Raw genomic sequence first — 21,086 nt, 5'->3', positions numbered from 1 at the left:
CAACATCTCCCCCGTTAAATAAAAAATACACCTTTTTTACAACACGCACACATTATAACTCATCAGTGAGACTTCCTTGCACTTTGATGACTCATCCAGATTGTGTCTTTGGAAAGGGGGACTCAGTAATTAGCGTGTCCATTATCTTCTTCGGTGATGTAAGAGCAATGACAGAATGGGATTCTCCAATTGTTCTTACTGAGCCAGTCTTTACACTGACATTAGTGTCCAATGAACATTAAGCCACATGTTTGAAGTGCGAGGAATTTCGAGTGATAGACTTTCTTGTACATAGGGAGGTCACCATGTGCCTTTTGCCCGTTAGAAGAGGAAATGGATTGGTATCAAAAGGAGTATCAGATTTTCGCCTTCGTGGCTGAAGAACATGCACTCGATCTCCTTGTGTAAAGAAAAATGTTCTTTGTTGGCATAGGCCTTCATTTTCTGTTTACGACTCAAGTCTGTTGTACATGTCTCTGTATCAGTTCCGGATCTGGTGTTGGTCCACTCTTGGTCATCACGGCTCTCCGAAACATCAAAGTTGCAGGGCTTTTACCTGTCATCTAGTGGGGAATTGAATAATAAGCTTGTAAAGTAGAATTAAAAAAGTATTGAGGTTGAGCTTCTCTAATGGAGCACACTGGACAGTTTTCTTTAATGTACTCATAAAATGTTCAACGAGGCTGTTAGCCTGTTGCAAAAGAGGTGTGCTCTTCTGATACTTCACATTAAGCAGATCAAGGAATTGCTGACTTCTCTGCTACTAAAAGGTGGGCCATTGTCAGTTTGCAAAGCTATAGAAATGACCCATGTCACAAAGATGTCCTCTATTCTCTCAATGACTCTGTCCTGAGTGACAGACAAGAGATGTTCAATTAATGGAAAGCAGGAGAATTCATCAACAATCACCATCAGGTAATGTCCATCGTCAAGTGGACCAAAAAAGTCAACAGTAATCCTTTCCCAGGCATGCTTTGGAAACTCTGACATATTTCAGGGGTGTTGAGTACTTTACAAATGACAGGCAGTTACTTAAATGAGGGGACTTCAACTTTGTTTTAACCCATTAATTTAGATGAGGAAATAAGACTTAGGCCCTCATTATGATCTCGGCAGTAAAAACCGCTGAGATCCGCGCTGGCAGTCGATAGAAGACTGCCAGCGTGACTACCCCCCCGCCGGCTGTATAATGTATTCCCCACTGGGCTGGCGGGTGGCAGCGGTGAAAAGGGCCGTATCATTGACAGCGGCTCCAAATGGAGCCGCCACCAATGTTGGTGTGAGGCGGGTACAACTGCATCCGTTGCGGAGATTACTGCTCGTAAATCGGGTAGTGACCTGCATGATGGGGCACTGCACGGGGGCTCCTGCACTGCCCATGCCAAGTGCATGGGCAGTGCAGGGGCCCCCAGGGGACCCTAGAGCACCCCTTCCACCAGCCTTTGCCTGACAGGGGAACCTGCCAGGGAAAGGCTGATGGAAAAGGGATCATTATCCAAAGGTCAGCGTTGCTATTGGAAAATGATTCCCTCCACCGTCAGGGTGCCTGTTGGCGGCAGCCTGGCGGTGGAGGAGGGCCTCCATTTGCGGTCCTCACTGTCTCCATTATATGGCGGTTTAGACTGCCGTGCTCGTGGCAGTCTTTTCCCCCGCCGCCGACATGGCAGTCTATACCGCCGGGGTTCGTAATGACCCCCTTAATCTTGCAGAGTTTGCTTAGTGCTAACAATTCTATGAGGTCCTTTATGGCCACTTTAATCACCTGTTGCAGACTCTCCTCAGTGACAATTCTTGAACCCCTCAGGATAATTCCTTCTTGTGTCACAGACAGTTCATCTTTGACATTTCTGTATTTCTGATACTTACTGTCACAAGGTTGAGCATATCAGTTCCATAACTGATGTGAATAATGTCTTTCAGTGACCATTTGTTCCAATTAAATGGAAGCTGGTGTGTTTGACTTCACAGCGAAGTTTATGTAGACTTCAGCAGTCTGAGATGGGGTACCTTGGCATTGTTAGGGCCCTGTTGAGAAGTAGTCACCGGATTTTGATCTTTCCCTGGACAATGCACAATTGTGTAGTTGTACTCTTGCAATCATAGATCTTGATGGATGGTTACTCTGTTACAACTGTGACAGATATCTTGTCCGCCAAAATCTAAATCCCACGGAATATAATGGGATTTAGATTTTGGTGGACAGGATATTCATCACCATTGAGTTTCCATTGAGTCTTTTGTACTGAAACAGAAAAATATGTCTAGAAAAGATTGTAATGTACCAGCATTTTTCTTTGAGTTCCAACTGACAATATCCTTTATTTAAATCAAGGCGAGAGAAACATTTTGCACCATTTAGCTGTTTTGCCATGTCAGCAATATGCAGACCTGGATGTCGCTCTCTTTCTATTGCCTTGTTCACTTGATGCATTTCCATGCAGATGCATACAGCTCTGTCACTGTCCTTTTGGGGCACTATCACTATGGAAAAAGCCCATGGCAGCGGACCAGTGGAATGCTCACTGATATCACATTTAAGGAATGATTCAAGTTCCTTTTCAACAGCTTCTAGTAAATGAAATGCAATTCTTCTGTGTCTTTAAGCAATAGGACAAACATCCTCATTGATATGCAATTGTACTTTCATAATCTTAATTTTTCCTAACCCATGAAATAATGAATGTTAGAAATGGGGCCTTTAGTGGGCAGTCAGGTTGCCCCCTCCAAGCAAAGACCCCCCCGGTTAACCCCCGCTAACCCTCTTGGTAGCTTGGCATGAGCAGAAAGGCTTAACCCAGAACCCAGAAGCAATATGTACAGTATTTGTACCAACACACACAGTAATACAGTGAAAACAATACAAAAAGACTCAACACCTGGTTAGAAAAATAGCCAATATTTATCTAAACAATACAGGCAGAAGGAGCAACTGCAGGATAGCCCAACAAAGTACAGTCACAGGCAGGGGCAGCACTTCTCCTCAGCTCTTGAGCTCTTCTGCTTGGCAGAGGTTCTTCTTGGTTTCAGAAGCAAATCTTGAAGAAATCTAAAGTCTGGGGTTTTGGATCCGAAACGTATACCCCTTTCTACCTTTGAAATTGCCCAACTTCAAAGAAAAGTCTCTGTTGTTTACATGATCCTTCCTTGCCCAGGCCAGGCCCCAGATACACACCAGGGGGTTGGAAACTGCATTGTGTGAGAGCTGGCACAGCCCATTCAGGTGTAAGTGACCACTCCTCCCTCCTCTCTTGCCTAGATGGCTTATCAGGATATGCAGGCTACACCCCAGCTCCCTTGGTGTCGCTGTCTAGATGAGATTCACAAACAGCCCAACTGTCAGTCTGACCCAGACAGGAAATCCACAAACAGGCAGTCACAAAATGAATGGTTTAAGCAAGGAAATGTCTACTGTCTAAAAGTGGCATTTTCAAACTAACAATCTAAAAACCAACTTCACTGAGAGATGTATTTTTAAATTGTGAGTTCACAGACCCCAAACTCCACATTTCTATCTGTTCCCAAATGGAAACTGCACTTTAAGCCCCCATGTTAACCTACAAGAGCGATAGGCCTTGCAACAGTAAAAACTGAATTTGTCAGTATTTCACTGTTAGGACATGGAAAAACACACAGGTACATGTCCTACCTTTAACGTACACTGCACCCTGCCCATGGGGCAACCTAGAGCCTACCTTAGGGGTGCCTTACATGTATTAAAAGGGAAGGTTTGGATCTGCACTTTGACATTCAAACTTGGCAGTTTGAAACTGCACACACAGACACTGCAGTGGCAGGTCTGAGCCATCTTTACAGAGCTACTCGTGTGGGTGGCACAAACAGTGCTGCAGGCCCACTAGTAGTATTTGGTTCACAGGCCCTTGGCACCTCTAGGGACTTACTAGTAAATAAAAGATGCCAATTACGGAAAAGCTAATTACACATACAATTTCATACAGGGAGCACTTGCACTTTAGCACTGGTCAACAGTGGTAAAGTGCCCAGAGTAACAAAACCAGCAAAAACAGAGTCCAGCACACAGCAACAACCTAGAAAGTAGAGGCAAAAGGTTAGGGGAAACCATGCCAAGGATGCCAGGTCTAACACGTGTCACCCCCAGCTGAAAGTAAGGAGAACTACCCAACCTCATGGGAGTTCTCTTCACTAAGGCGGAAGTATCTGGACAGACCATCAGCATTGGTGTGTTCTGTTCCAGGGTGGTGTTCCACTGTAAAGTCCATTTCCTTTAGGGAAATGGACCACCTCAACAGTTTGGGATTCTCACCCCTCATCTGCATTAAACATATGAGGGTTCTGTGGTCTGTCTGAACCCAGACATTCGTCCCAACCAAGTAGGGTCTTCACTTCTTCAGTGCCAAGATCACAGCAAAACCTTCACGCTCAATGGCACTCCACCTACGTTCCCGGGGAAATAGCCTCCTACTGATGAAGGCTACAGGTCAATCTAGGCTCTCTTCATTTAGCTGTGACAATACTGCTCCTACACCATGCTTTGATACATCAGTCTGCACAACAAATTCTTCAGAGAAATCTGGTGCCTTCAGCACGGGTACTATGCACATGGCTGCCTTCAGGGCATCAAATGCTGTTTGGCAAGACTTAGTCCAGATCACTTTCTTTGGTTGCTTTTTGAAGGTTAACTCTGTTAAGGGAGCAACAATGGTGCCATATCCATTAACAAACCTCCTATAGTAACCTGTGAGACCTCAAAAGGCTCTCACCTCATTCTGGGTCTTGACAGCCAGGCCAAGCCAGAATAGTGTCAATCTTGGGTTATAGGGGTGCCACCTGGGCACTCCCCAGCTGGTGCCCCAAGTACACTACAGAGCCCTGCCCTATTTGGCACTTGCTAGCCTTAAAAGTGAGGCCTGCCTTTTTCAGGGCCTCGAACACTTGGCTGATGTGCTGCTGTGTTCCTCCCAAGTGGAGCTGAACACAGCAATTTCATCCAGGTAGGCTACACAGAAATCATCCAATCCAGCCAACACCTGGTTAACCAGCTTCTGAAAGGTAGCAGGGACATTTTTCATCCCATAGGACATCACCCTAGACTGGTAGTGCCCATCTGGGGTAGAATATGACAACCAATATCCAGGGGTCAGATCAAAAGTACTTAGATGTTTGGCAGCCCCTAACTGAATAATGAGCTCATCAGCTCGGGGATAGGGTGAGCGTCAGTCTTCATGATCAAATTGATTCCCCGGTAATCCACACAGAAGCTGAGTTCTGGAGGGACACCAGGAGCAGCAGCTTTTGGGACCAAGACCACAGCCCAAGGGCTACTGGAAAACTCAATAACCCCAAGAGCTAACATTTTAGATAACTTTATGTTTGACAGGTGGACTGTTCCCAGTGTACACATTATGTGTGTACAAGTGTGTGACCCCTGGGATCAAGGAAAATAATGATGCAAACTGTCCCAACACCTAGCGACAATCCCTCTGTTGCTCTGGGGTCAGTGAGGGGGAGAGGTTCACACGTTCCACGGACCCAACTTTCTCTTTAGCAGACAGGAGGTCAGGAAGAGGCTCCCTCTCTTCCTCCACCCCATCATCTGTTGCTAGGAGTATAGTCACCTCTGTCCTCTCAAAATGAGTCTTGAGGTGGTTCACATGTAGGAACATCAGAGGGTTCCTAGGAGTCCGCAAGCTCACCAGATAGGTGACATTACTCTTGCGCTCCACCACCTCAAAAGGCCCAGCCCACTTCTCGTGGAGAGCGCGTGGCTCCACTGGGGCCATCACCCACACTTTCTGCCCAGGATGAAACTCAACCAGAGTGGCATTCTGGTCATACCAGCGTTTCATGTCCTCCTGGCTTGCTTCCAGGTTCTGTTGAGCGAACCTCCTGAAGAGGGCTGTCTGGTTTCTAAAAGCCTCATGTGACTGAATACATTCTGGGGGGCTTACTGGAGGCTTTCTCCAAGCCTTCCGTAACCAGACTCAAAGGTCCCCTAACAGGGTGACCATACAGTAACTCTAAAGTGCGAAATCCAAGACCCTTTTGTGGCACCTCCCTGTAGGCGAACAGAAGGCATGGCAAGAGGACATCCCATTTACGCCTCAAGGGCTCTGACAGGCCCATGATCATGCCCTTCAAGGTGCAGTTGAATCTCTCAACCAGACCATTTCCTTAGGGATGGTAAGGAGTAGTAAACATCTAGATTACCACACACTCCTTCCACAGAGACTTCATATATGTGGATATGAAGTTGGTACCCCTATTGGAGACCACCTCCTTGGGGAACTCCATGTGGGTAAAACCCCCATCAATGCATGTCCCACCACAGGGGAGGTGATTGATCTCAAGGGAATGGCTTCTGGGTACCGGGGGCAAGGTCCACGAAGACCAGGATAAACCTGTTGCCCCACAATGACAATACCAACCCTTTCAAAGGGGGTGCTGACCACAGGAAAAATTTGGAGGGGAGCCTTAGATTTCCCCACACTCTTGCCACTTGCCTGACAAGTTTTGCAAGACCTCCAGTGTGCATCTGTGTGCCTGCTAGTTTGGGGCCATTAAAAGTGGGAGGCAAGCCGTTCATAGGTCTTGTCCTGCCCCAATTGTCCAGCAAAAGGAACATTATGACCCGGGCTCAGCAACCTTAGACTCACTATATAGGAGGTCATCCTCCACATAAATCAGATGTGAACCAGATGCTTTGCCTGGAGCCTGCTGTTGCAAACTCTCCAGAGTAGGGCATGTTTTCTGTGCCTCACAGAATGCTTTCCTGGTGGGTCCCTCTTCCTGCTGACATTGAGTCAGCTCAGGGACCTCCCCAAGTTCAGCCACCTGTTCCCCTGTAGGCTCCAGGCGCATCCCCTCAGGTTTAGCCTCCTCCCAGACCACAGGAACTTCTGGGGTGGGTTTCCTGTGCCCCCTGCCCTTGCTCCTTCTGGCAGACACCTTGACCTCTCCTTGAGGGAGCACTTGCACTTTAGCACTGGTCAGCAGTGGTAAAGTCCCCACAGTAACAAAAACAGCAAAAACAGATTCCTGCACGCAGCAACAACCTGGGAAGTAGAGGCAAAAATGTTAGGGAAGGCCATGACAAGGATGCCAGTTCTAACAATGAAAGAAACTGACTTACTATTTAATGATGAACATTCATATTGTAGTTCACTGTCATCAGTCCTATATCAGCAGCTGTGCTGAAGCTGAGTAGACAGGCACTTGACTCCTTATGTTGAAGTACATGAATGGGCGCTTGCCTTTTTGGTTTCTTGTGTTTCATAGTCGCTACGAACAAACTTTTGCTTTTCAAAGGTGTTGGTGCAGCCCGGGTGTACGCTTTGGCCCAGATTTAAGAAACTCTAGTGCCACAATAGTGTCTTTTTTACACTAATGTGGTGTTAGGCTTCAAAAATTGCCTCATCAGATTTACAAAGTGATACAAGGCATGTATTATGCCACTTTGAAACCCCTTGCATCACATTATGCCTGTGGCAAGCATAATGTATGCAATCAGCGCGTTCCCCCATTAGGGGGGCGAAAAATGGTGCAAAGAAATCCAAAAGATTTCTTTGTGCCATTTTTTGTGCCATTTTTATTGCCTGCACAGAGCAGGTGTTAAAAGGAAGTACACCATTATTTATAACGGGCCTCAATATGCTTTGTAGGATTTGCGTCAAAATGTTTGACACTAATTCTGCAAAGTGCCAAACTAGCCCCAAAAATGTTGATCCTAGTTCCCTAACTACCACCATGGTGCATCATTTCTTAAATATGGTGCACACATGGTGACATTAGGGGGTTAGCCATGGGGCGCAAGAAAAGTGACGCTGCATTGGATGTAGCACCACTTTTCTTAAATCTGCCCCTTTTTTTTTGATGGCATCAGTCATGGTAGTGGAGATGGTTCATTATATTTCTCATCAGGCATAATATTTATCAGTGCACCATTGTCGATAATGAAAGGTATTGCACAACAACTTACTTTCAGTGTAATCTTTGAACAATGTTCGAATGACTTGGGTGCTTTCCCATGTTGACTTTTCTTTGACACACTTGCTTTTTTCTTCGCCTTGCAAGCCATCATAAAATGGTTCTCTTTACAATATCTCTGTCCAATGGCTGTACAGTTACCTTCGTGTGGAAGCGCCAATCCACATCTCATCACAAGTTCTTTTTCTGTGGAGACACCACCTTGTGTCCTCCAGCTTTGTGTTTCTGCTTACTTTTCAAGTTCATGACTGACTCACTTTTGGGACCTCCAGCTTGTCGATTAGCACGCTCTTCAGCTCTGGCAGTCATGAGAACGCGCTCCAGATTTAGAGGCAGATTTTCAAAGATTTAGTGCGGGATACAAAGCGGTGCAAACCCTCGCTTGGATTTCAAATAGTCGCAAATCAGTATTTGTGGCCAATTTCAAAGTTAGCGTGATGCAGAAATGATTTTGCCATTTTCTACGCCAAATTGGAATTAATGTATGTATTGTGGGTGTTTCAGGGCATTACCCATGCACAAAGCTCCCAAAACCTGCCCTGCAAGCATTTTCAAAAGTCATGCAAAGGGATGCAAAGTGATCACAAAAAAGATTAGCGTGGAAAAAATAGCACAGGCTCAAAACACAAGCAAAAAGTGGAGCTAATCTCTGGAACATCCGCCAGCAGAAGCACCACATATAACTACAGTCTGTGACAACCATGGAGGTTATTATTGTCTGATGCCCTCAGCGGACACTTGCCTTGGCAAAAAAAAAAAAAAAGAAAACAGAGTAAGGAAATAATCTAATCTAAAAACAGTGAATATCACTCACCTACATGAGTGAAGAAGAGGTGAGCAAACAACTTAAGCTTACCAAGGACATGATAGGCACTCTGTTACATCAAAAAAGCCAAAAACTGGACGTCCTCATGTCATACGCTATCATGTGAATATACTGGCAGTACTACACCTCCTTGCAACTGGCTCCTTTCAGCATACCTGTGCTAAATTGGTTGGTGTGTCTCAGGGTGCTCTCTCTCCATTTCTACCACATGTGTTTAAGCTGTAATGAAACTAGCACCACAACATCTAAGATGATCGAAACTGGGATAGGAGCAAAGACAAGTAAGGCAAGGGTTTCAGCAAATTGTCCAATTTCCCCGTGTCCTTGCTGCAATTAGCTGCCCACATGTTAATTTGATTCCAAAATCAGAAACAGCCCATCATTCTAGAAATAGGAAGCATATATATTCCATAAACGTACAAGCTGTGTGTGATGACAAGTACTGCTTCACCAATGTTGTTGCCAACTATCCGGGTAGTGGCCATGATTCATACATATTTGGTCATAGTACCATAAACCAACATTTTGAAAGTGGAATCCATGGAGATGGACCAATGTTTTGAAAGTGGAATGCATGGAGATGGAATAATGATTGGCAAGTATATTTTAGTAGACTATCCAAAAAGGATACATGCATGAAAATATAAACAATATGTAGTTTTCATCATTAGAGATATATTTATTTACAAGAACTTTACATGTAACACTTGTAATGTTTTACATGCATTGCAAAATGGGATATGCTCTCAGACCTTAGTTGCTGACTCCATTTTCTAAAGCAAAAACACCAGCAGAAGCAGCATATACTGCTGCTCATCGTATGACATGTAACATAATCAAGCTCTCTTTCAGCATACTGAAATCCAGATTTAGATGTCTGGATTGGTCTGCAGGTAGACATTTGTATGAACCCCGAATTAAGTGCAAGATGATTGTTGTGTGCTGCACATTACATAACATTGCTGTGAAGGGGTTACTTGAAATTGAAGAAAACATAAGTAACAAAGATGTGGCTGATGAAGATGTCATGACTACTAATGAAGTTAGTGAAACAGAATCTGTAGTAGAAGGTGCCAGGCATAGGAAAGATGTTGTAATGATTTTTATACCAAATGAACACACATTTGATATACACTGATGTATGCTTTTGTGTTTCATATTGTTTGATGTATTGAAACAAGAATGTTCTATAGTCAATCTCTGTTAAGCTATGTATCATTCATTGGATGGCATACTAATACTCAATTTAAAAGTAAAAATATGTTTTGTCAAATGATGATCATGTAATGAAAGGACTAACAAATGAAGGAGGAAACGTCAAGAAGTACCCAGGAGCGTCATACTATAGTAAATAGTAAACTAGTAAACTAGTAAACTAATACTGATTGTTAAATCTTAATGCTTCTGACAGTAGTAACAATTAATTCTGAAATGTGAAAGAAATCAGCTACTCCAAAATAAGAATAAAAGTGACCCTACTATACCAAGCATCCATGTGTTATCATTATATGAAATTTCTCTGCATAAGTATGGCAATGTGTAAACAGTTTTTGAAATCATATATCATTAATGCTTCAAATCTCTCAATGTTAATCATTCTTTTGACATACAGATATTTGTGTTTGAATTTGTAACACATCACACAACCTCTGGTTATAATATGATGTACAGTCAGTCATGTACAAATGCAACTTATACACGGCTTAGACACTGCTTTCTTTCCCTGTACTGTTTTCAGAAGTGATGACTAGCTGTTCACCTCCAAACTCATAGTTATGTATGTCAGACACATGTAATGGCATTGCAAACAGTATCATATGCTGGGCAAATGAGTTGTGTACACTCTCAGTATGTCTTTGTACATGCTAAACACATATATTTCAAAGTGTTACATGTAACAAATGATGGTATACAATCAATAAATTCAAACCTGTCTGTGAATTTGTTAAAAACAATAATCCCTGCAGTATTGTGGGTGCAAAATGATAATTGTAGCAAAAATTTGCTATCCATATATAATTGTAAAATTAGCATATGGGGCAACATATACGTTGATGATTTCAAATTGTGCTCTACATGAAATCCAAGTATCACCACAGATAGTGTAACAACACTTCTGAGCCTGGTAATTGGCAAATGTCTAGGTGAAATAGATGCAGAGTTTCATCGCAGAGGAGAAGTGGGTCCTGTACATGGTCTTAATATTTGTAAACATTTTGCAAGCAATACAAACAGTACAATCATAGCAAGGTTTTAAGTGTGACCATATATAAATGGGCTCAGATCTAAAATGTATGATGATCTACACTTCTAGAGGAAGGTTGAAGGTGTCCAGCTGTTGCAAATAAAGGACAGTGCTCAAGGACATAGGCTGAAGCCATGATTGCTGCACAACATACTCTAAGTGTGCAGTTTGTGCTGACTTAGATGACTGTGGCCTGCTTGTTTCCAATCATCTCCTCAACTTGTAGCAGTAGATGTAGAGGTTTCTTTATGAAGGGTTACTGAATTAACAAGTTTGACTTTAGGTGGAAGTTTTTCCCATTAAAATAGCCCTTAAAAACAGAAATATACATAAATGCAGGCAGTGTACTTTGTATTCAGACAGAATATTGGTAACATAAATATCATGGGACAGAATATTGTGTCAAAACATGTCAAGGACAAAAACCTCAAGAAGGTAAGTATTTATAAGTAAGTAAATATTTACCATGTATAACTCCACATACATATGCGTTGACGACACATATTTCTTCAAGATATATACTGGTGGGGTTAAGAATAGTAAATCCATTGTCGCCTATTTGGAATCCCTTTCTCCATAATTTGGTCCTCAATTTTTTACACAATTGTATTTCCAAATGATAGTTGTGTTTCTGGTATTCTGTTAGTGAACCGTGTGCATAGTAGCTGTTGCACGTGCATGTGTAAATGACACCTGTGATCTGCTTGGCACTGCCCCATTAATTGATCTTATTTGCCATTTACAAATCATGACAATCTGTGCACCACAAGGACGTTCTCCATAATGGTGCTGCCTCATACACATGTTCAGTGAAAGCAGGTCGCGTTCCCTGGCAACAAGTGAGCGCAAGGGATAATTTTTCCACATTTAATTTAACACAACAACAACAAGTAATGGCTAAGTAAGAAGCAACATATGTCATGTTGAATATTGAAAAGTTAGTAAAGTTGCCTTTTACTGTGACTGAAATACCATCTTCTGAATGGCTAATACATGGGGTTATAAATCTGTCCATTTCAACACTTCAATTTACAACCTGTTTGAAACACATTCCAGTGGGTAGATATGAAAGGTTGGGAGATGGTTACATACACAAAGTGTTTGAGTTTCCTTTCTCATACAAATGTTTCAATGGCATTAAAGAGGTCTTTTTAGCAGTCGTGAATGCGAGACTTCTGTGAGTCGTTCAATGGTTTACAAACAGCTGTCCTTGCAACGGGCATGTAATGCCTCCGCTGCAAATTTGGCATGTTATCTGAAGGCAGCCCTAGTCCCCTTGATAAGACTTGTGTTCCAGGTGTTCTTCAATGGCAGCTATGTGCTCCTTAACAGTGAGAGCTGTTGTGGAATGTGAGCCGGAATAGCTTTCGTCGTTTTGATCTCCCAAATTGTTACATGTTGCGGAATGTCCTTCCCCCCTACGCAGTTTCAAGGAGTAGCAGACGTTTTGCCTCATATTGCTACTTCTGATGTGAATTTTGACAAGTTGAGCAGACTAAAGTCTTTATTGTTTCAAAAACATGTGGCACTTACATCTGCATGCGAGACCAATGGGCTTCAGGTTGCGAGATCATCAGTGAAGATTCAGTCACTTTTAACTACAAACTTTCAGAGATACTTTCATGGGATGAATATTTAATGCATCCAGTACTACTGGAATCGCCCACTTTTTAAGGCTGTTGGTTCTGGTTTTGTTCACACCTTCTCCTCTATATTTGGTTTGATACTATCAGCCATACATTCTATATTTTTGAGTGTTTCGAGGGATTTCCAATTACTTTCACTATTATAGGTGGCATTTTTTGTGCGCAATAGCTGTCCCATCAAAGAAAGGAGTACTGAAAGCGCTACCGCCAGCACAACTGTGTTGTGAATGCATGATGCAGTATTTTGGAGCACCACTCCTGGAACAACAGGAGTGTGACTGTTTTTTGTCATTCCGACCGGTTTTGGATTGTGTGCAGCCAGTGTTTCGATGCCTCTGGTGCCTCTTTGAATGTGCACTGAAAGTTTGTCTTTCTACGCACCTCTTACTTTCATTGGACACTAATCTGTTGATGTTCTTGATGAGGGCTCAGTATCAGACATTCCCGTTGAGGGTGCGTTTGCTACGCGAAACCGTTTCTGAGTTGCCTTTTATGGATGCCATGACTCTTCACTCTATGGAGGACATGACACGGAATGCTGCTGCCTCAGCTGGAGCTCAGGCTTTGGAACACGAGTGCTCTATGGCTTTCCTTGGATATGATCTGGATATTTTACCACCTGCTGAAGTAGAACATCTCCTGGTTTCAATTGTCCCGGATGTAATTGGTGATTCCCAAAGTGACACTGACTATTGAATTTGGCTTGTTCAAATTGTCCTTTTCCTGCCTCTGTGTGTCTCCTAACTTGTCACTATTGATATATATATATATATATATATATATATATATATATATATATATATATTTTTTTTTTTTAACATAAGAGTTATTAGATTTCTTTTACCTTAAGCTTTTAAACCACCTTTGACCGGCAAGGGAAGGGTATTGTATAGCTATTTTAGCCATGTTTTAGACACTTTGTTTTAAGCTAACTAGGCCTGCCACTGTGCACTTTAACTCGGTTTTATTTTATTCAGCATTGCCTTGTTTTTCTAACAATGGCAACATTTGCAGTGCTGTTTTATTTTATTTATCTCATTGTACTTTCACCTAGGAAAGCATTACGTTCTTAGTAGGACATTTATTTCACTTTGTGCTTTCTCCAAGGCTGCATTCAGATAGGGTTGCCGACAAACGTGGTATGCTGCGTCTCCAACATTCACAGAAAACACACACTCATACGTGGGGACCATTTCTTAGAATGTCAGCTGTTGTATTAGAAAAACACCCCTTTGTCCTAGACACATTAGAGGGGGATTCCAGCCAGATGACCATGACTGCATGCTGATTGCTGACTGCTTCACTGCAGCTACTTGCTTAAACGGCCGCCCCCCTGATCCACATGGGGACGGTGTCTCTCTAGACTACAGGCTTCTTTCCTCCAGGTATGAGGCATGATGTATCCCCAGGAGTGAAACCCGAAGGGCATATTAGGATTATTACGTTGTGCTCAGACATAGTTTAGGTAGGAGAAATATATACATTACTCCTAGTGACAGTATGGTAAGACTATTTTTGTGTTTTACTCTGTTAGTTACCTGTTTGCTTTTATTGCATTTTATCATCCTAGTTACTGCAATAGATGCCTTTTTATATAAGATGCAGTTATTTCAATAAATCCTTATTGAACCATATTCTGCCTCTGTTATCTTTGCCTCTATGAGACTCATTGGTAACTGAGAGAAAGGGGAGGGATCCGATCAACCACGATTCCCCTGAGGAGTCTTCTTGTCATGAGCCCGGTTGCCACAATCCTGGCCAGAGATGAGGCACTGCCAGTTAGCCAGAGAACCTGGATTAGGCCGACAGGCATCATGTGGTTTGGAATTCTACTTAGTAGCCACAGTCCATGTGATCCTGTCTCCCAAATCCAGTAGCCTCATTACCATAATGAGAACCTGCGCAACAGCTTCTTCATCAGGGTTCATGAGTCCACAATGCTCTTCTTGTTGTAATACCAAATAGCACTGGTGTGATCCATAATCACCTGCACCAGGCTTCCATCGATGGACAGAAAAAACTTATAATGCCTAGAGGATGTTCCTCATGTGTAGCATGCGTGTAGCAGGGTCTCTGCTTGAGATCAGAGGTGTCTGAATTCCTTCTCACCAAGAAGGCCCTCCAAAACAGAAGTGAAGTAGCAAAACACTTGGATTATGATGCACAGACACATACCAGCAGGTTTTTTACACTTATTTATATGTAGTCAGAAAGTGTATATCTAACAAAATATCTAGGGATATTCAAAAATATTTTTTTTATTCAAGGCATACTTAAATAAAGCTGGATCAAAATAACTATGATTTAAGTGTTGAAGCATTAATAGCCACATGTTTGAACAATATAACATCAAATAATGACATTGTTGTATAAGGATATAAATGTATAAAATATGAATCCTTAACAAACATTCAGGTTTGTAGTACATACAACAACTTTTTTAGATAATGTTTCTTTTGTGTAGTCTTCTGATGTCCCTTCCAAGAAGTCTAACTTCTTGATGTATTTTAGCATATCATTCCATGATAAATCGTTGATGATTGATTACCTCCAGATGAAATGGTATGTGTGTAAACGATAGTGGATTTGTTTGTCCCATTTGTGCTTGCTTTAGAGACTCTACTGTTTTTTTCTCCATGTTGTTGTGTGCTGTAATTTTTGTCAACACTCTCTTGCCCCTGCTGTTTCACTAAATGTCTTTGATCGTGATCCTCTACCATCCTAGTGAAATGCTTGCACACTTCCTCCATTTGTTCCAATCTGTGCTTCCTTTTGGTATAATTTCGTATTCAGCAGTATTCATGTTCTCTTGAGATAATATAGAACTTTAAGGTTACTATCATGAGAAATACAATACTGTACATATTCATGTATACTACCTTTTCAGTACATATTGGAATGTCACGCAAAATTATCTTACTCTTTACACATCTATAGAACAGGGCCAAGTAGTTCTTCCTAGCCTATAGTGTCTAAGTGGTATTGTGGTTTCAACAATCCTAGTGCTATTAAACTGCATAGTAGTGTAACTCTACAGCTACCACTACACACCTATATGCAACCGGCCATAACCTGACACACATCACTGAACAGCAATAATGAATAACATCCTAAATTAACAATTTTATACAAACAACGTTTTAGGTGGAAATGGGGTCTCCCTGATGATGAATGTGTAACCTGGACCTGAGCTGGCAAATATTCTGTGTCTCTACTCTACTGCAGATTTATCATCCCATGGACAAACAATGATCAAATGAATGTCCTGTGACATGTGCATGTCTCCTATATGTTAGATCATTAGGAATTGCTGGGACTGCAAAATAACTACCCTCATAGTAGGGGAAGAGTTCTGTTTTCACCAGGAGTTAAGCATCACTTACCAGCTCCACCAGCAGTTTCCATCTTGGGCTTGTATAGGACAAAACTCAAAATTCACATAGACCACAAGAGGGTGATGTGGGAAGACTGTCATATGGTAATGTCCGTCTCCTTGTGAGTGTGCCTGAAGACAATGGGGGTCATTCTGACCTCGGCGGTAAAAGGCCCTTACCGCCGGTCAGAAGACCGCCATAACACCGCCGCGGCCGCGGTTAACCGCCACGGTCATTCTGACCCACAACGGCCAAACCTCCAAAAATCCGTCCTCCACTGCAGCCCGCCACATCAGCGGGCAGCGATAAACTGGAGATGACCAAACCTCCACCGTCACGCCAACAGAAATACGCCCATGCCATTACGACCCACGAATCCACACGGCGGTCATTCAAATGCGGTATTCCATTGGCGCTACACACCGCCGCGGTCAGAATACACACACATCACCAAAACACAGCCACATTGGACAATTTGAAATACACACACCTGATACACATACACACACCACTCCCACACAATCAACCAACTATAAAACACACACCCACATCACCCACAAACCCCTGCGACCATAATTACTGAGAGAAGGAGAGAGAGACACAGCAGACAATCCATAGCAAGACACACTGAGGCACACTACACCATCACACACACCACATAGTAGCACAAAGCACCACTCACCAACATACTCCTCATCACATACACCACCCCACACCTCACCCACACCACCCCATGGCACCCCAAAGGCACCCACGCTTTTCGGACCAAGAACTCCGGGTCATGGTGGAGGAAATCCTAAGAGTGGAACCCCAGCTCTTCGGCTCGCAGGTGCAGCACACCAGTATAGCCAGGAAGGCGGAGCTATGGCAGCGGATCGTGGACAGGGTCAACGCGGTGGGACAGCATCCCAGGAATAGGGAGGACATCCGCAAAAGATGGAACGACCTACGGGGGAAGGTCCGATCGATGGTCTCCAGGCACAACATCGCGGTCCAGAAGACTGGCGGCAGACCCCCACCCACCCCTCCCGAATTTACATCGTGGGAGCAAGACGTCTTGAACATCCTGCATCCTCAGGGCCTCGCTGGAGTAGCCGGAGGAATGGACTCTGGTAAGTCCAATCTCAACTACTATATCCCCCCCACCCCACCAGCATGCCAACCCACACCCCCACCCTCACCCCCAACCCCCCAGCACACATCCTCCCTGACAATGTCTCACCAGCACAACCCACCCATCCCAACACCAACTCCTGCATGCCAACACAAATCATGGGCACCCATCACCTAAGCATGACCACTGCACTAACCCCCCCCCCCACTAACTACCCTCACAACACCTCCCTCAAGGGAATGCCTGCACTGGGGGACAAGGGCACCCATAACACGCACGCTATTGCACACACAGAAACAATAACCAAACTCTCTTACCCCATGCAGGACCCGAACGACAACACACCAGCCAGGAGGGTCCAGAAGTGTCCATCCCACCACCGGAACAGGCCCACACTGAGGATAGCAGCTTGGCCGACAGTGAACCTGATGACCAGCCCGGACCATCGGGGACCTCTGGGCAGTCGGTTCCCCTCAGGCAGCCACAGGCCACACCAGACCAGACCCCCTCTGCCAACACCAGCACAGCTCCCACCCAGCGGGCCCATGCCTCTGTCTCTAGGACAGCTCAATCAGCGGTGTGTCTGCCACTACAGGGCACCCAGGCTAACCCAACACCCCAACAACAACAGGGACCTGGGGGCAGTGGTAGCGGGCACACCGTCCAGGGGACAGAGGCCGGGGGAAACCGGGCAGCTCGGAGGGCTGCTGTGCGACAGGGGGGGGAGGAGAGGCCCAGGGAACCCACTCTCCAAGAGGCCCTCACCACCCACATGGGGGCCTACCACCACTCCCCAAGAAACGATGGCGACGGTACTGGCCAGGTTCACTGAGATCCAGGCACAGCAGGAGGAACGCTACATGGGGTTCAGGGAGGAGCTGAGAATCATCGGGACCGCAATGGGGACCATCGTCCTGGCCCTCAACAGGATAGAGGATGCGTTGCGGGACCATGGTGCACCACACAGGGCCCCTGTCATTAGCCCGGACCAGGAACAGCCTACCACCTCCGCCGGCGCTAGTGGACAGGAGGTCCCAACACCTCGACAGCCCCCCAGAACCCCACCTCCTGCTGAAGAACAACCACCCCGTAAGAGGAGCCTGAGACCAAAAAAAAAGACAGAGTAGGATGTCAAGACCCCCGCCAGCAGGACATACCCCCTCAAGTCTTCCCACTGTCCCACATTGCCACCCTGTCCAACCATGAACTGCCTATGCTCCATCCTTCCACAGGCAAAAGGACAATGCACCTGTGAGACTGAGAACTGGACTCTGCCATGGATATTCCTCCACCCCCACCCATCACCCTTAGAATCACATGTACCGATCTCTAGCACTGTAAATAAATCACATTTTGCACACAAATCTGTTTTGAGTCATGCTGTATTATTAACAAATGTATTACATATTACTGTTCAATTTCTGTTCTGTCAATTAGTCATGACAACATACCAATGTCAATACGCTGTATTTCATGGGTGAACCAAGCAGAAGTCAGGCACTGAGTCAGACAGCACTGAGAAGGGAAGGGAAAGGCAAAAATTAATGAAAAACATCTGTGGGGAACTACAGAAAGTACAGATGCAGGAGGCTATAAGCAATTGTGAAATGGCGTGTGTGATTCTTACCTGTGTGTTACTGGAAATACTGTTGTATCACTCTGTCCCTATTGTCTGTGTCGTCCTCAGAGTCTTCCTCCTCTTCACTCTCCACAGGCTCCACGGCTTCTACAACACCACCATCTGGACCATCCTCCTGCAGGAAAGGCACCTGGCATCGCAAAGCCAGGTTGTGAAGCATACAGCACGCCACGATGATATGGCACACCTTCTTTGGTGAGTACATTAGGGATCCACCTGTCATATGCAGGCACCTAAATCTGGCCTTCAGGAGCCCAAAGGTTCGCTCAATCACCCTCCTAGTACGCCCATGTGCCTCATTGTACCGTTCCTCTGCCCTGGTCCTGGGATTCCTCACTGGGGTCAATAGCCACGGCAGGTTGGGGTAACCAGAGTCACCTATTAGCCACACACGCTGTCTCTGTAGCTGGTCCATCACATAGGGAATGCTGCTATTTCGCATAACATACGCGTCATGCACTGACCCTGGGAACTTGGCATTTACATGGGAGATGTACTGGTCAGCCAAACAGACCACCTGGATATTCATTGAATGGTAATTCTTCCTGTTCCTGTACACCTGTTCATCGTCATTTGGGGGGACTAAAGCCACATGGGTCCCATCAATTGCACCAATGATGTTGGGGATGTGTCCAAGGGCATAGAAATCAGCTTTCACTGTAGGCAAATCACCCTCCTCTGGGAAAATGATGTAGCTCCGCATGAGTTTCATCAGGGCAGACAACACTCTGGATAAGATCTTGGAAAACATAGGCTGAGACATCCCAGATGACATGGCCACTGTTGTCTGGAATTAGCCAGTTGCAAAGAAATGGAGGACAGACAGAACCTGCACTAGAGGGGGAATTCCTGTGGGTTGGCGGATGGGGGACATCAGGGCTGGCTCCAGCTGGGCACACAGTTCATGGATGGAGGCTCGGTCAAGTCGGTATCGTAGTATTATATGGTGTTCTTCCATTGTCGACAGGTCCACCAGCGGCCGGTACACGCGAGGATTCCTCCTTCTCATCGCTAGTCCCAGCGGACGGTGCCTAGGAAGGCGAATATGGAGTACAGAGTCAATCCACTCACAGGTACGTACAACACAGCTTGCACAGTACAGGTAAATGTATGGCTTGATATGTTTGTATGTGTGCCATTGCAAGGCCTAGGCCTGTGTGACGCATTAGAAATTAAGCCATGTGGGCCCTTGAAATGGCCGATGCCTGACCTGTGAAGTGGGACAATGGGATGTGAGGTCACTGCGCTGGCGGGGCACACCGTGGCGGTAGGCGGTCGAAGACCGCTGTGCGAAGACGCATTGGTTAACATTGAAGCCTATGGGTTTCAGGAGCCAATGACGATGTGCGCCGGCGGTCGCGGTACGCACCGCCGCGGTACGCACCGCCGCGGGCGTGACCGCCATTTTCTATCTGCTCAATCATTCGAGACCTGATCATCCACAGGAGAGGACCTATACTGCAAGTGCTGCTGTGAACTCGGTCTGGAAGTGACAATGGCTGCTGCTACTGGTGAAAGGGCCCCGCCTTCAGTTCAGAAGAGTTGGAGAAGCTCGTGGACGGGGTCCTCCCCCAGTATGCGCTACTCTACGGTCCTCCAGACCAACAGGTGAGTACACTCAGTGCACATTGAATGGGTTATGCCTGTGTGGAGTGGGGGGGATGTAAGTTGGTGGGGTGTGGAGGGAATGAGGAGTGCAACACACGACAGATGAGAGAATGGGAACCATGGCAAGGTTGGGGAGGGGGGGGCATGTACTCCAAACATGCAGATATGTGACGGTTTCTCTTTCCCACCCTGTATATGTCAAACAGGTGAGCGCCCATCAGAAAATCGATATTTGGCGTGCCATCGCCAAGGAAGTCCGGAACTTGGGGGTCTACAACAGACGGGGCACCCACTGCCGCAAGAGGTGGGAGGACATCCGCCGCGGAACGAGGAAGACCGCAGAAACACTGCTGGGGATGGCCTCCCGACCTAGGAGGGGTGCCAGTCGCACCATGACCCCCCTGATGTCCCGGATCCTGGCGGTGGCCTACCCTAATTTGGATGGGCGCTTGAGGACAGCACAGCAGACACAAGGGGGTGAGTATCTGCACATTCTCCTATCTGTATGCGCAGTGGGGGCGTCTGGGTGGGGGAGGAGGGCTGTGGGTGACATTAGGCCAGGGCGCTCTCTGTAGTGTAGTCCTCTCCCTTAGGCATGGCCCTGTGCTCCCGCCCCCCACCTCTGTAGGGTGCCAAGTGCAGCTACCCATGCTCCAGCATCACACATGTGCG

Source organism: Pleurodeles waltl, chromosome 8 (genome assembly GCF_031143425.1).
Source record: "Pleurodeles waltl isolate 20211129_DDA chromosome 8, aPleWal1.hap1.20221129, whole genome shotgun sequence".
NCBI classification, from domain to species: Eukaryota; Metazoa; Chordata; class Amphibia; order Caudata; family Salamandridae; genus Pleurodeles; species Pleurodeles waltl.
The sequence above is the reverse complement of the archived record's forward strand: the minus strand, read 5'-3'. Positions refer to the sequence as shown.